The sequence below is a fragment of the Aythya ferina genome (assembly GCF_964211825.1).
Source record: "Aythya ferina genome assembly, chromosome: 2".
Lineage (NCBI taxonomy): Eukaryota > Metazoa > Chordata > Aves > Anseriformes > Anatidae > Aythya > Aythya ferina.
Window position 1 is genome coordinate 149,564,422 of NC_140297.1, and position 13,178 is coordinate 149,577,599.

Consider the following 13,178-nt stretch of genomic DNA (forward strand, 5'->3'; position numbering starts at 1 on the left):
TGCTTGGTGCTCATGTGGCCGTAGCTCCAGAGGGCAGTTTATCTGCAGGCTCAACATGTGGGCATTGCCCTAGCATTGCACCAGCTCCCTGGAGGTCTCACACCATTTTACACTCCCTGTATTGCTCAGGCCAGCCCTGGCACCTTGCAGCATGTTCAAAACGTCTTCCACTCACCTTTCACTAAAGATGGTCGCCACCTCCCAGGATGTTAAGGACATATGGAAAATGGGACAATGTTACCCAGCCCTTCAAATCTCATTCCACACCAAAAGGTACCCTACAGGCCCTTCATGTCTAACTATCATCACTCTTCCTTCCCTATAGATAAGAGACAGCTGGATCCCTCCTGCAAGGAATATTTTAAATCCAATCTCAATCCCATGGTTTGTAGCCACAATTTTTTCCATAAAGCCCAGAGATATCTTAACCATATTGCAGTTGCTGCTGTTTCTGCGGAGTGCCAGCGAGAGGCTGTTGGAAGGGTGGTACATCTGGGGTCATGAAGCCAATGGGATCAGAGGGAGCTTGCAGAGGGTTTGTCCTGCTCTGCATTCTGCAGAATACTCTGAGTGTTTCCATCAGTGCACCGCACCAGGCACATTAGTCTCTGTAGTGACTAATGACTACATTAAAACGACTTTTACATTTGGAAGAAACAAATCCCTTGATGAGATGGCATAAAAAATTGTTTCATCCACACGTTAGTCACAGAAGCAACTCTCAATTGGCAGGAGAAGCTGCTCATTGTGCCGTGTGCTAGCTCCGAGCTCCAAAAGGGATATTTATGACTTTGGCTGAGCAGCCTATTTTGCCTTCAGCTCCAAAGAGCAGGGTGCTGTCTCCTTCCAGACAAATTTATACATTTTCTATCAGTTATTTTTGACTGGGGAAAAGCTCAACCCAAGATCTGGTTCCAGACTCCCAGACATTTGGTATATGACAACCACCTCTCCCTCCCACTTTCTAATTAAGTCCCCACCTCAAAAGCAAGCAAACAGCAACTTTTCACATCTTTTTGCTGGAGAAAACATGGTCTATAATAGTCTTCCAGGCTGTGTCTTTTTCAAGGACTTGGGCAAGCAGGTATGGAGGCCTGTCGGAGCTACAGTAATTAGTGGGACTGTGCATGTGCTTCCCGCGTGCCTCTCTGCTGTGGCCCTGAGACTCTGCAGCTGCAACAGCGGCCACCTTCATTAAGAGCAACGTGGAAAGGTCTCAGGCTATTCCCCTTCCTCCCGCTGTTCAGCTAGCCCTGGCTGAGCTCTCTGTGACGGCCCTGACAGCCAATTAACCAGCTAATTCCAGCACCTGCTCCTTTGGAGTCACCTGCTCACCGCAGCACAGACCTTTTCCATATTGCAGCTCCTTGACAGGGCTGTGCTTGGCCTGTTGGTGCAGGATAATGCTGCTACCACCTGTTTCCATGTTTGCCCCCAGCCTGCATTTTCTCTTGACTACTGGGCACTGCAAGCATGGCAGGTTTGCAGGGCTATCCGCAGTGTTAGGACACCTTCCCCAAAAGGCTTTTGAGAAAGGCATGTACAAAAATTTCACATCCATGTACAGGCAAAACTGAGAGTCACTGGGGATTGGAAGCCATTGTAATAAAGAAAATATTAAAAATAAAGACCAAGAACACTTCAGATATCCACATTACTGTGTGGGATGGTTGAACAGAACTGTTAAACTGCTGCCACCTTCACCAGTGCTTTTCTTTTTGCCCCAGTTCTTTGCCATTTAGAGTCACAGAATCATTAAGGTTGGAAAAGCCCTCCAAGGTCACCTGCTCCAACCATCCCCTGCCACCAATGTCACCACTAAACCATGTCCCCAAGCACCACGTCCAACCTCTCCTTGAACACCCCCAGGGACGGGGACTCCACCACCTTCCTGGGCAACCCGTCCCAGTGCCCGACTGCTCTTGCTGAGCAGAAATGTCTCCTCATTTCCAACCTGAACCTCCCCTGGCACAACTTGAGGCCATTCCCTCTGGTCCTATCACTGGTTACCTGTGAGCAGAGGCCGACCCCCAGCTCCCCACCCCTTCCTTTCAGGCAGTCGCAGAGAGCAATGAGGTCTCCCCTGAGCCTCCTCTTCCCCAGACCAACCACCCCCAGCTCCCTCAGCCGCTCCTCACAGGACTTGTGCCCCAGGCCCTTCCCCAGCTTTGTAGCCCTGCTCTGGGCACGCTCCAGGGCCTCGATGTCCTTCTGGTACTGAGGGGCCCAGAGCACAGTACTCGAGGTGCGGCCTCACCACTTGCTGCCATTTACATTAAATCCTCATCCTGCAGGCTCTCTGTGTGCCCTCGCTCCCTGAACCTGGGCGCTCACCTCTGTTGCATATCACACCTCAGGCAGGATTTCTTCACCCACTTTCACTACCCACAGCTGAAATGGCTTTGACTGGTCCATCTGCCTTCACAGGAGGCCCTGCCTCTCTAACCTTTCTCCCTGGCCAAAGCACCCACACAGCAGCAGTTCCAGCTGCTGTTCCCTGCTGGATAGGGGACAGATGTGCTCTCTGTCCTAAGGAAGCCCAGGGATGTTTGCTGTGCCCACAGCACGCTGGTTGAAGGTGCTGCAGCTCTGCACTTACGTGCCAGATTTCAGGAAAAAGTAATTTCAGATTTCAGCTGAAGTGCCAGATGTACGTGGAACTCTAAAGACTGTTGGCACATTGTGAGAGACAGGGATTTTATTTGGCTGTTTACCTATTTGTTAGTGATGTTTCTTTTTCCTGACAGATAAGCAATAGTTAATGTACTCCAGAAGCAAGCACGCAGCTCTAATACACTGACAAAGCATTTGCCTGTCAATATTACTGTACAACAAAGAAATGCTGGCTGTGTTTGGTGCACATGATAAACTTTTAATTAGCCATTGCAATAAAAACCTCCCAAAACACTTTTTCAAAATCTTGAAGCTTGTTGACACCATCACTATGCTCCTGGCTCGTGGTGTGTCCATAGGTCCACCCAGGAGAGCAGCACCTGATGGCTCTCCATCAGGTTATCTGATCTTTATCTGATGGCTCTCCAGAGCTGACCCCCTCACTGCAGCCAGATGCACACAGCTCCTGCACAAGATCTGTGCCACAGCAGCCTCGGAGGCTGTTTTGGAGCCTCAGAGGTTGTTGTGGAGCTGTGGAGCAGAACTGCAGCACCTCTCACAGGTGGTGCTCACTGCCCACCTGGAGCGACCTTTGCAGGGTGAGGCCAACTCAAGAAATAGGAATTTGTTGGTCCCTCCTCTTGCTTGAGCTTTGGACGTGCCTGTAAAGTTTCCACCCTGAAAAGTGGGATGCTTTGTCGGCACTGTATTTTCATTTCTGCAATGTCTGCGATGGAGAGAGAAAAGGTGGAAAGACTGAAACCCTACTCCACAGGTTTTGATCATGGCCTTTGGGGCTCGTAAGAGCAAAGATTGTGCAGACAGCTAAAAGAGATATGTCCCATGAAGTTTGGGAATAACTCTGTGGTCCAAATCCCATTACAGCCCCTAAAATTTCAGTGACTGCAGAGCCCAGGTCCTCAGGCATATCCCAAAACTTCTTTATTTCCAAGTACATCACTTTCCCCAGAATTACCTCTGATTTGGGGGCTGAAATTTTACCACACAAGGCAAATAATTTCCCAGCAAGTGTTTGGTTATCCAAGGGTCTCTTTCTATTGAGCCAAAGGGGTGGGTGGCACTTATAAACCACCTGCACCTCTAATCACTGGGTGCAGACTGAAGTTGCTGGGACTTCTGGGCATATGCCAGACCCCAGACACTCAATCGCTTCTGCCAGGGACAAAACCTTTTTTTGGGTTATGGAGAATAGAAAAGGTTGTTTCACTTGGTTAGCATTCAACTATGCTAATTTATTCAGTGCAGGAAAGTGATCTTGCTGACAAAAAGCCCTGATGCTACCCTCTCTTGCATTGCAGCAGCTTTGCGCAGAGAGAGAGTTTTGATTCTGAATTTATTCCTGTTCATACTGGGGGACCAATATGTGGGGAGAGAAATACTGGTGTGCTGATTGAGTCTGGTCTTGGAAAAGCCTTAGTATTTAACAAGCCAGGCTGATTATTTCTGGTTTTGTGAATTGACCCCTAACAGCAAAGCTGAAGGATGAATGGATCGTGCAATATGAATCTCACCCACTGATTGCTTTTGGGTCACTCCCTGCTCTCTGCCCTCCCCTCTGAGATGGCACAAGGGCTTCCTGTGAGTCCCTTGCCACCAGACAACAAGGTTTCTAAATCAGCTTCCACTCGCTGCTAAAATTAAACATTCACTGCTGCCAAGCGATCTATTAAAAACCCCGTCTCCTTTCCCCTGTGCAACCCTTTCCCTATGCTGCAAAAATAGACAGAGAATTTCCTCCCCTTTGGAAGAGAGCAGCCTTGCATGTTACTTCATTTTAAATACCGATGCAGCAAGCTCATCGAACACCAGCAACAAAAAGCAGAAGCACACCTGGTGTAACTTGGCTCATCGTTGCTTTGTGTGGTGTAAAGAGCCAGCAGCACACCTTATCGAGCCTGTATTACTGGCTTTGGCTCAATTATTGGCTATAAATTAGAGAATAAAAGCAGGTGGATCACATCTTTGCAGTCATTGGGACTGGGAAACGTGCAGCCTGCTCGGAAATAAATGACAACGAGCTACATAACAGTGCTTTTTATGAGACGGTTTGGAAGCACAGATGGGAACCAGGATGTGAATCCAGTTCCTGCACATCCCAACCCACAGCAGGAGCTTGCAGCAGGATCCACCTCCAGATCACACAGAGGTCCTGCTGCCTCTGGGCTTCAGAGTGGCCTGGGCAAGACAGGGGTGGATGTAGCAGCTGGACCGAGGTGCCCTGTGGGATGTGTGGTGGAGGATGGGACCCAATGCTGCTGAGACCCCTCAGCACTGATCAACATCAGCATTTGACAGCACAAGCCCACCCCCATGCGCTCTGGTCTCATCTGAGCTCTGTGGGTGCAATGACATTTCAGCACTGTTTGCAGCTCTTTTGTACAAGTTTCTCACAGGTGATAGTTGAGTCAAATCCAAGGGAAGCCACGTTTCCCTTGGAGCTGAGTTAAATAAATCATAAAAACAGGCAGTATCGTTTTGTCAGCGCTTTTGAGGAGGCAAGGCAAATTTGTCAGTAAAAAATGCTATTTTAACCTGGGGCAGTTTGCGAGTGCTTTATACGTGAGAGCTCTTTGATTGCATTGCTCATAATTACATTAACTTGGAGCCTTAACCAGGCTCTTGACTTATCAGTATGCACGCCTGTGATCTCTTTCTTACTCCACCAACACGCCTTTCATTGCAGGGTCTTAGGAGCCCTCGTGGGGTGGTTTTCCTTGCTGCCCCACCCATACCTTCTGGATGGAGGCACACTGAGCTTGTCCCAATACCCTGTGCATAGCTGCTGGGCACCTGCTGGGCTGCCAGCAGCCAGCACACATCCTGCTCACACCTTGCAGTGCTCTCCCAGTGAGACCTGCCATCGGAGCAGAGCTCTTGAAGCATTGGTATTCCAGAGCATCCACGCTGCACTAATTACCGATCAGGTGATCCAGTTTGCGTGGTCGTCATCCCTGGCACAGCTTAAATATTAATTGGAAATGCAAACCCTCTGCCCGTGCTCAGCCCCTGGTGTAGCAGAGCACTACATGGGGAAGCAATTCTGCTCTCACTCAATGCGCTGGGAGGTTTGTTTCTCCTGTGTGCCAGGCCTGAGATTGATTGACTTCAAACTGCAGGTTGAGAGTAAGTAACTTTGCTGCTGGAGGCTTTGGAAAAATCCCCCTGTTGCCTCTCGTAGAAAAATATGGGCTTCTGATAGTTGTGTGTGTTGAAGGACGCTTAACACACTGTGAAAAGGAGCCACTGTGATCGAATGTTCCATTATAAGAAAGCTGCTAGGAGCTCCAGGGTTTCAATTTTGTTACTTAGGGCTCAAGATGAGGGCTGGGAAAAAAAAATAAAAATAAAATAAAATAAAATAAAATAAAATAAAATAAAATAAAATAAAATAAAATAAAATAAAAAAACACAACACTTTCCAAAAATATTAGCCTCTCTCGACTCTGAACTGCTAGACTGCAGCCCCAGAGACTGATTCCCCTCACCCAGGATCATTGGATGCAGAATTGGCCCCTCCTAGCAAAGAACAACTCAACACTGGAAAATAAAATAAAATAATAAAATAAAATAAAGGGGTTTCCTGCATTCAGATTGCTTTGCAGCAGGGACCCAGAAAAAAGTTGTTTAACCAAACCCAGCCATCAGCCCCTCATGGTTATGAGACAGTGCTGGGTTAACAATTGGAGTGTTCAGCGGAGTAAGGCTGGGCTGATAGGGAGATCTCCCGGCTTCCTACTTTGCTGATTTCAATCCTTTTATTGCAAAAGCTTGAAAGGAGCCCGTGGAAGTTCTAATTAAATCGTATCTCAGCAATGGCCAAAGAATGAGTAACATTTCAGTATGAAAAAGAGCAATAATGGAAAATACGACCAAATGAATAATGTGGTGAAGATTCTAGCACACCATTTGATGCTTTCCAACACATTTACCTTTTTTCATTATATTTTTATGGGAACGATGAATTTTAACCATAATGTATGCTCTGCTTTCACCTCCTGTTGTTGACTGCAATGGAGCAGCAATGCCAGAAGTCTCTTATCTCATCACCACTCTGAAAGTTTATATATGGCTTGCCATGACCCAAAGGGGAAAATACGAAGAGACTGCTTCATTAAATAGCAAAGTTTGACTCATCTACCCATACTATTACCATCTGTTCCTTTTTCTTCATTTCCTGTTTGTAAAGCAAGTAATTCGTAGTTATCTGCAGTTATATTTTTTGGGTAAGTCCTTTAGAATCAGAGCTGTTATGCCAGTGTACTTACCAGGCTGCAGGGGCCTCTAAATCCACCCAGCCTAATGAGGGTGTTGGTAATGCAAATGCATCACTCCATACGCTGTAGACAAACTGCTGCAGTGAGCTCAGTCATTCCGGCATCCTAAAATGCCTATGCAAACGTTTCTTTCAAAAATAAATACTATTAAAATTACTAATTCAAGACAAGGTATATAAGTAAAGGCATCATCTTTTTTTCTTAGGACAGTCATCACAAAAAGGTGAAATGAAGCAAGTTTATGGGCACAGAGCTTCTTCAGCTCTGCGATAGAAGCAGGAATCTTCAAAGGCAGATAACGGGAGAGAAAAGCTGCCAGTTTGATGTCTGTGCATCAGACCATCTCTGAATGAAGGGAGGCTGGTACCTATCAAGTGGAAAGATGTTAATAGGATGGAGAGAAAGGTGCAGAGGTTATCTCCTGAGGAGAGAGAAGGCGATATAGCGTAGAAAAAGGGGGACACGGAGAGTTTATCAGGGAGAAGGGAAATGATATGCCATAAAAGCAGTACTACAGAGCCACTGTACTTTGGTATGCAATAACTTCATGAAGTTTATTTCCCATGCTCTAACTAATTTTTCAGGAAAAGGAAAAAATTTGATGGTGGGACATAGGTTTTCCAAGGATGAGTGTTCTCTAACTGCTGGGTTGCTCCTGGGAACAGGAGGAAAGGCTGCATGCAGAAGGAGTTCGATGTCCTGTGTTTTGTGAGCACTTGCACGAAGACAACCACGACTGCAGTTCAGCAGCAAGTTGCACTGAGAACAAGAAAAAGCAGGGAAAAGTCAGTGCAACTTACTCTTAGAGCCTATGGGGGGGGGGGGGGGGGGGGCGGGAGTGGGAAATAAAGCATTTACTAGTGGAGGGAGACTTGGAAAGCCTGGAGGACACTCAGCCACCCCTAGCACAGCTGAAGGGCTGTAGCTCGCCCTTATGCTAATGCTGACACTTTCTTTTCTTATAGAGTACAAAATAAATAAATAAAGTAAAATAAAATTGAATGGTTGCTGTCAGGGAGCCTCGTGGACACTGGTGTGAGCAGAGTTCAGCATCTGAAACCTCCACCTGAGCTTTCCAACGGCTCAGAAGCTGCTCTCTGCACCTCTCCTCTCAGCTTCTCCATTTATTCTGCGTACTCGCAGTAATCAGTGTTAGACGGGGTAGAAATCAGGCTTTAGAACAGGTCTTCATTCAATATGACATCTCTGCTGCTGCCTTCTCTATTAAACACAGACAGGTTGGAAGCTTTCTGGGAGAATTAATCTGAACTCTTGCGGACTGCCATCACGGAGTGCTGCCTCCGATCACTGAAGGCCTCTCCTGACTGCCTGCATGGCAATGGGCTCATTTGGGGGCATGCTGCCTCCCATCTAGGTTTCTAATGAAAGTAAGCTTGAGATAAATCTACTTTTACAGTATTTAAAGGAGCCTGAGATGGCAAAGAGGACTAAGGGGAGGTCTGAGAGACACTGAGCCCCACTGCTGACAGCAGGAGGAGAGGGGAGGCACAGACAGACACATCTGACCCCTCAGGGCAGTGAAGGTGTGCTGAGTCCCATCCAGAGCAAGCTTGTCTCCTAAACACCAGCAAGGACAAATCCTCTGATAGCCCAAAAATGTTTATCTTTCCTTTCCTTTCCTTTCCTTTCCTTTCCTTTCCTTTCCTTTCCTTTCCTTTCCTTTCCTTTCCTTTCCTTTCCTTTCCTTTCCTTTCCTTTCCTTTCCTTTCCTTTCCTTTCCTTTCCTTTCCTTTCCTTTCCTTTCCTTTCCTTTCCTTTCCTTTCCTTTCCTTTCCTTTCCTTTCCTTTCCAGAACCATGCTGCTAAATAGGGTTTAACTTCCTCTTCACAGCCTCTTTCTTACAGAAAAACATTTGTGTAGCCTTGCAGCATCCTGAGGAGAGGCTGAGTGCTGTGAAATTGGGCACTCAGATAGGACTCGTAGCCGAGCACAAAGGCAGCTCTGAGAGAGCTGTAGTAGCTGTGGTAGGGGGTATCCAGTCCCTTCTGTCGCTGGCTGGCAGAAGGTTGCCTCTTGAGAAAGAGTAAATCGCAACCTGCATAAACAAATTTACCGTCTTTAGCAGCCCTGATCCTTTGGTTTGATTTGCATCCATTTTTATCTGTTCCAGGGAAGTGTGCTGGAGGTGGAAGCTCAGCAAACGGGCTGTCAGAAGGAAAATGAGTTGTGAAATCTGACGCACTTTTAAATGGTTTGTAAAAGCTGATTATTTTTTTTTTTCTGAAGGTTTTCTGATAACTCTTCTGACCCTTCCAAGCTGCAAGTTTGTTTCTCAGGTCCCTGCTACAGAGGAGCTGCCAGACCTCACTCAGTAAGGAGAGGAGCAGGGGCTGTGTAAAAGCCAGCCCTCTCCTTTTTGCAGGGGCTGGGACGTGGCAGTGCAGAGCAGTGGGGCTGCAGACTGAGCATCCTTATTTTTAGTGCAAATGTGGCAATCAACCAAAAGTCAGTGTGTGTCTGGCCATCCCTGGGTGGTGTGCCTGAAAATGGGCATGTACTGGGTTGTCCCCATTAAAGACAAGTGAGTTCTGTGGCTTTGACACTACCCTGCTGCTTAAATGCTCTTGATATGCTCTGAATATCATCCTCAGGACCCCTCAAGCTCTTTTTCCCTGCACTGATCACCCTGCAAAGTGATGCAGCTTGATTTTCCTCCCTCATTTGTGTCAGAGATTTCTGCAGGGCCACCAAGCCCCGTAGTCTTTCCCAGCTCAGAAACCCCACATCTGATCCATCAGCAGCAATAATAAGGTGTCTGGTCTACTCAAAGCCCAGTGAAGCAATAGGAGGTCTGAAGCAGCCCACTATATTGTGCTGGTCTTGGGAATCACTTTGCTATTTTCAAAATATATAATTAGAGCTAAAATTTCCTTGTACTTCCCCCTGATGTGTCTGCAAATGAGCACTTTTAAATAAAAAATCTTCACAGCCAAAGTACTGCAGCTGCGAATCTCTCCAAAAAAAAATACAGTATTTCTGAAAAATGTAAAGATTTCTTTTGTATTGTGGAAAAAAAAATACAGTATTTTCAGTATGTTCCTCTCCTGAACAGATGCTCAGCATGGCTGGATCCACAGCACTATCTGAGGGTTGTTCTTTGGCCTTGACCCCCATGGGCTTTTCCAAACTCCCACAGCACCCCCCTTCACACAGATGTCAGGTAATTAGTGCAGGAGACCTGACTGACGTGCTCTATTAAGACAAAATAATGCAGATGTTCCCTTTTGCAATGGCAAAAGGTCTTATAAAATGAGAAATCTTATAAAATGAAGAAACTGTTCCTGTATTTTGAATTGTGCCCTTTGCCTCTTTTCCTGTTACTGAGTGCCAATTGAGAACAGCCTGGCTCCATTTAATTATTCCCTCCCCACCAGGTGTTTATACACTTGGATAAGATCCCCTCAGACCTTGTCTTCTCCAGGCTGAACCCTCCCAGCTCCAGAGAGTTGCTCCAGTCCCATAATTGTCTTTGTGGCCCTTTGCTGGACTCACTCCAGTCTGCCCATATCTTTCTTGCACTGGGACCTGGCACTGGATATAGCACTCAGGTGGGGCTGACAGCAGAGGGGAAGGACCAGCTCCCTCCAACATCTGGCAAAGCTTCTTCCAGCAGAGCTCAGGATGCTGTTGGCCTTCCTAACCCTTGTGCTGAGTACTTCTGTTGCCATCCTGTAAAATCTGTTGGCGCATCAGGGAGGTAAAGAAACTTTAAAAAGTTTGAAGCACTCAGAAAGTGCAACAATAAAGTCATTCATTAGTATTTACATCAAGGAAAAAGTTCTGTTCCCAGGTAGTGACCAAAGCAGTGAAAACCCATTCGGCTGCTTCCCCACTGGACAATAAATAACCCACCAGCAAGCCCCCTGTGAGACGAGTGTGGGCAGGTGTGGGAGTGCACAGCATGGACAGCTCCATCTTCTGCATTAGTCATGTAGCTCTTTGTCTCTGCGGAGGGATAAAGCTTGTAGGACTGTGGGTAATGCAGCCTATGTGCAATAAATGAACCTTACTAGGCGTGATTTAGTAAAGCTGAAGGAATTTTTTGGCCCAGACAAAACATGGGAGGACCAGGGAGCTCCTGTTAGATTTGTATGTTTTACTTCCAAGCCTACCTCCAAAAGACACACAGTGGAAGATGTTAGAGCAGATGGCCCTGTATAATAACAGTCTGAGTCACTGAAGTTCCCTTCTTATTCACAGGGAAGGACCAGCAAGTGGAATTCAAATACAGCTGGGAAAGAAGGTCCATCCTGATAAAAAAAGAGTTTAGGCCCAGCTGCCTTGGGAGACGTGGGAACAAGGCTGGCCAAGGCGCTGGAGAAACCACCAGGGAGGAACATGTCTGAGCAGGTAGGGTCTGAGGTTGGGTTCTTTTATTCTGCCTTTCTCTTCTGCAATCATTTCCCCTACTTGAGGTACAGCAACCTGCCCCTTGGCTTGGTTTAAATAAACCTGTCCCATTGCCATCCCTACTGTTAAAACCCCAGGGAAGCTGAGAAGCCTCTTCAACAGCAACAAAGCGAATTAGTGATGTGCATAGGCAGCACTGCTGGGACCTGTCACCCAGCATGAGCATGGAGACTGAAGTGTTGGCAGGCCTCCTGCAGAGCTTCAGAGGTGATTCGTGAGGTGGCTTCCCCTGGTGCCAACAGAAGTGCCTCTCCAGCAGCAGAGGCGTGATGTTGTCTGAGATAACCATGAAGAAAGAGGGAATTACCTCACCTCCACAACTGACCAAGTGAAAATACTGCTATCTTTCTATCATCACAACATCTATTCATCAATATTTTTTTGTTAAATATAAGATATCTGTTCATTGTTCTTCAAATGATGACATCATTGCTACCCCAAAACTCCTGCCTGGAGTTCAGGGCATTGCTGTTCTTCAAGTAATCAGCAGGAAAATCACAGCAGAGACTTCAGAAATCAAGTATGCTCTTCCAATCTGCTAATTACTATTATTAAAGCTAACTAGCTGAGGAATTAAATTGTGCTGCAAATAGGTTTCTGACTGAAATGAAGCCCATTTCATCATGAAACCAGCCCAGAAACTGGATGCTGGTCCCAGGAACAGCAGCAGGGAGCAGATCCTGTTCAGAAATCCTAATAGTGTCCGAATGGCCCTATGCCCTGGTAGTATCATCAAGGTACAGAAGGAGGTGCAGGACCTTTGTATTGCACTATGGCAACAGAAACAGCTGATCTAGTGACACTGCCAAAGGCTTGTGCTTCATCTTGGTCTCCAAATTCAAGGAGAGTTTTTAAAGTTAGCAGAGATAAGGGGCTGAGATAGATACCATACCAGTTCTTGGAGAGGGAATAACACTTTCATCACTTTTTCGCTTATTTGGGGGAAGGGGTGGAGGGTGGTGGTGATGGTGAGCCGCATGCAAACCCTTAGTAGCATCTTGTGAGACTTTCACATCCGCCAAACAGTAGCAAAAAAAGGAACATTTTCAGTGGTTGATCAATCATCACTTTTTTTTTTTTTTTTTTTCAAGAGCCATTAGGGACTAAGGTCCATTCCCTGAATGCAGAGTTTGACACACACAAAATGCAACTGTCTCCACTGGGTTTGTACAGAGCTGTTTTTTTGTTTGTTTGTTTGTTTTATTATTATTTGTTTTTGTTTTTAATTTAAGTAGCTTCTGCAGTTTGGGTCAGAGGATCAAGAGCAGCAAAGTTTTCCCAAACTCAATCCTTCCAGTCCAAGTCAGCAATGGAGCAAAGAGAAGTGGTAGAGAATTAAACTTTGTCACTGTTTGGGCTGGAAGTTTTGCTGTACCTCAGGTCCAGGGAGATTCTCCAGGCTGGGAAATTTCAGCTCAAACAGTTACAGCTGAGCAAAATTACAAGTGAGAGGAGCCATGCTTATAAGGGGTGGAAGGGCTCTTGCTTTCAGAACAGGCAGGTGGGTCATTCCTCATGTGTTTAACTGTTCAAAGTCTTTCCAGCTCTTCAGTTTGTACCTTCTTCAAAATTTCCTTGACTGCTCCTTATCTTGTTCATCATGGTATGGAAATGAGGACTATTCCCTTCTCTCTCACAAGAACCTGCCACTTATTTGAAGACCTTTTTCATGCTTCTCATTTACTGCCTCTGAACAGACTCAAGTGCTCCAGCCAAGACCTCATCCATACTGAACAGAGCAGCAGGGACACATCAAGGATTTTGCAGACTAATAACAAAAGTCACCTTAGTAATTAGCCTGGTGTGATCAGCCAAGGTGTACTGTTTGGGTAAGGGTG